The following is a 4,094-nucleotide window of genomic DNA, read 5'->3' on the forward strand; positions in this document are numbered from 1 at the left end:
CATGATAGACAATTTTAAGAAATATGTACATGGTTAAAACAATTTTCAGGCTGGGTGCAGTGGCTTGTGCCTGTAATCCCAGCACTTTGGGAGGCCAAAGTGGGAGGATCACCTGAGGTCACAAGTTCGAGACCAGCCTGGCCAACATGGCAAAACCCCGTCTCAGCTAAAACTACAAAATTAGCTGTGCGTGGTGGTGCATGCCTGTAATCCCAGCTACTCGGGAGGCTGAGGCAGGAGAATCGCTTGAACCCAGGAGGCAGAGGTTGCAGTGAGTCGAGACTGTGCCATTGCACTCCAGCCTGGGCAATGAGAATGAAGCTCCATCTCAAAAACAAACACAAACACAAACAAACAACAATTTTCAAGCAGTCGACTCTACACCTCCTTTGCAGCCAGGATCCCTCCCCAGAGGAAACCACAGTCTCCGTGTCTTCCGCATATTGCTTTCCTGACTCCTTGTCAGGGACTGTGAGATTCGGGGACTTCTTGTTTTATATCCCTGAGTGAATTTCCATTGGGTTCCCCAGCCTCCCTTTCCTGGAAACCAAGAACAGGAACTGATCAGCAGGGCACAAGCACCTGCCTGCTCCTGCTGAGGGTCCTGGGTTCCTCTAAGGGGCTGGTCCCAGCCGGGCACCGAGCTGGGGGCTCTGCAGACCAAACAGGCAAAAGGCCATTTATTTGCAGGCAGCAGACAGGTTCCCACTGCCTGTGCATCTGATTCCCTGCCCCACCCCCGTTCTTTCACAGCCAAAGCCGAGGGAGGAAGCCTGCGGTCCCTGCTGTCACTGCCTACCTCTGCGGGAGCCAGGCCTGGTCCTCAGGGAAGCTCTGACACTGGGCAGCGTGTGCCCGAGCCATGCCCCTCACTGCCTTGAGGTCTTGGACAAGCTATAGAGCCCCAGGAGCATCAACCCCCTCGTCGCCTGTAAAGCGAGGGTCCTGCCTGCTGCTGCTCGGAGGCGGGTCGAGTGAGATGCCCACGTGGAACACGCCTGAGAAACAGCATGTGCTCTCCTGCCTTTGGGGAGGACACAAACTTCAGGTACTTAGCAGACGTCGAACACACCAGCCGTGATATGCCATGATATCCTATGGGGAAGGGAGGAGAGAGGAGGGGAAGAAAGGGGAGCAGAGGGGAGGCCTCACCCTCATCCCCCATGGCTGGCCTCAGTAACCATCCTCTCCCACCCACCTACCCGCCAGGAGCCGACTTGTGGGCCCCTGCCACCCTCCTACCTCAAGCAGGTATTCGGCTCCATCCATGCTCAGGGTGCTACCTCGCTGATGTCAGCAATGGACCTGCTTGGGCACCTGTGGCTTGAAGTCCGACCTGGAACCTGCCTGCGGCCTCAGCGGCCAGCTGAGGGTTAGAAGGTTGGCATTAGGACCCTGCAATGTGGCCAGGAACCATGTGACAAACCCCTACCAGCGGCAAAGGGGGCACTGAGGACCCCAAGGTGTGGCGAGGAAGCTTGGGTGAAGACGCCGATTCATCCCTGGCTCTCACCATCCCTACCTTGCCAGTGAAACCAGAGCCCAACTGATGGGAAGGACAGGGCCAACACTGAACTGGAGACCAAGGGCCCAGGCCCAGGAGCAGACGCTGCCCTGAGTGAAGATGAACCAAGTGCTCTCCTGCAGCCACCATGTGGTCTCGGGCCCCCCTGTGATCTCATGGAGGACGTGCAGTGCTCGGGGCTTCAGAGACAGGCACAGATGGGCTGGAACCCGGACCTGCCCCGCCCTCCAAACTCAGCCCCCAGCACAGTCTCTGAGGAGCAGTGGTGGCTGCTTGGGCTGCTCGGGAGGGCACAGAATTGCTAACTGCTCCGGGCAGCAGTGGAGATGAGCTGAGCATCACCTGGGTGAAGAGAAGGAAGTCCTGGAACCAGCCTGGCCCCCAGCTCAGTGCCTGTGGGCCCCTCTGCCCTGCTGACTCACCCTCCCCCGCTTCTGGCCCAGCCAGTGGCTGGCTTTCCTGGGGCCCTGGTCAGAGCTGAAAGGAGAGCGACCAGCCCCCTGCCACCTGCCGTGTCCTGCCCACACTTCTGGGTCCAGACCCTCTGGGCCTCTTGAGGGTAGAGCAGGTGACACGTGGCCCTCGGAGTCCTGGCTTTCAGGCAGTGCCCAGGACAGAGGAGGTTTTCACAGACAGCCCCTGCCTCCTCCAGCCTGAACACTCTGAGGCTCCCACGCGCATTTGGCTCTGGTGACTTTGGCCCCATGCTGATCCCGCAGATGGAGGTCACAGTGAGGCACAGAGCCCTGCGTGGGTGGCGTCCTCTCATGCCCTGGGGCTCTGGTTGGGAGCAACGAAGGGAGAAAGGAGGTCTGGGGGCATTCAGGCCCAAGCGAGCAGGACAGGGACCTCCTGTCTTCAGTCCCCTCTTGGCTCAGCACAGCGGCCACACCCCCTCCTCACTGCTCAGTCCCCCGGCACTGCACCGACCACACAGGGCCACGGGATCCCCCAGGGCCATTGTCCTCAGTCTCACCTCCCCTTGGAATGCTGTCCCCAACCTGGCAAACCCCTCCTCCACCTTCCAGCAGTGCCCACCTCTGATTCCTGACTGCCCAGAGCTCACTTCACTCTGCTTTGACCCTCTGAGGCTCCCCTAGCATGTCCTCAGGGTGTAACCGTCTGTGGCCCTGGGGTTCCCTGGAGTTATGTCTCAGGTGACCATATCCCCAGGGCCATGAGGAGGTTCACTCCATGCCTGACAAGTGACCATGAGGTCAGTGGCCACTGCAGATGACTGAACACTCACCACAGCCACAGCTCAGCGTGTCCACAGGCAGCAACGTCACGTGGGCCCTGGCCGTGGCCGAGCCCTTCCCCTGCCCACTCCTGCCCCTGACTTCTGCTCAGAGCTTCTGTGTTGCCAGGGAAGCCGAGATGCCCACGACCCACTCATGCCCAGAGCACCATTCAGAGGGGAGCACAGCTGACCCTCCATCAATGACAGCGGGTGCGAAACGCGTCTCCTCCTCCCCTGCACGGCACGAGGCGCGTTCCTCCTGCTGCCTGGAGGACCCTCATGTGTGACTGTGTGGTCGGCTGCACGTTGAGATGGCCAGCTCCAGGACGCGCCGTCCCTGGGTTCCTGTCCATCCTGCCTCACTCCCCCTGTCCTCACTCTGCTCTGGGCTTGCCCACCTCCGCAGAATCCCAGCAGGAAGCCTCTGCCTCAGGCTCTGCCTTCCGGGCATTCGGGATTGAGAGAGCCCCCACCAAGAAAGTGATAGGGCCTCCCACACCCCCAGAGGGCAGCTCTCCCGATAGACATGTTTGCCACGTGGGCCAACCACCCCCACGCCCACTGGGAACCTCCCTCTCGGGTTCCCTGGAGCGTTCCGGCCTGACCTGCTGACCTTGACCCCAAGCTGGCAGTTACTGGGGCAGAGCTCATCCCGGGGAACACTCCACACCTGCAGCAGGGCCACACCGTCCCCAGGCAGGAACGCCTCCCACCGGCAAGCCTCGAACCCGAGGTGTAAAAGCTGTGACAGTCCATGGGGGTTTCACCTGGGAAGTCTCCTGGTCCCATTACAAAAAGAAAGCAAGCAGCCCAGGCCTCTTTATATTCCCGCCTACTCCCTACGCCTCCTATATTCCCATCCATTGCTACTTGAGTTGACCTTTATGAGAAGAGTCATTGACCCAGGGGCGTGAGTTATATCACCTGGAGCTTGGGTTCTACTACCTGGGGCAAGATGATATCACCTGGAGCTTGGGTTGTATTATCTGGAGGTAAGGTTTTATTTTATTTTATTTTGTTCTTTTTAATAATAAAATAGGCTGGGCGCGGTGGCTCAAGCCTGTAATCCCAGTACTTTGGGAGGCCGAGGCGGGTGGATCATGAAGTCAGGAGATCGAGACCATCCTGGCTAACATGGTGAAACCCCGTCTCTACTAAAAATACAAAAAACTAGCCGGGCGTGGTGGCGGGCGCCTGTAGTCCCAGCTACTCGGAGGCTGAGGCAGGAGAATGGCGTAAACCCGGGAGGCGGAGCTTGCAGTGAGCCGAGATCGCGCCACTGCACTCCAGCCTGGGTGACACAGCGAGACTCCGTCTCAAAAAAAATAA

Source organism: Macaca thibetana, chromosome 20, assembly GCF_024542745.1.
Source record: "Macaca thibetana thibetana isolate TM-01 chromosome 20, ASM2454274v1, whole genome shotgun sequence".
NCBI classification, from domain to species: domain Eukaryota; kingdom Metazoa; phylum Chordata; class Mammalia; order Primates; family Cercopithecidae; genus Macaca; species Macaca thibetana.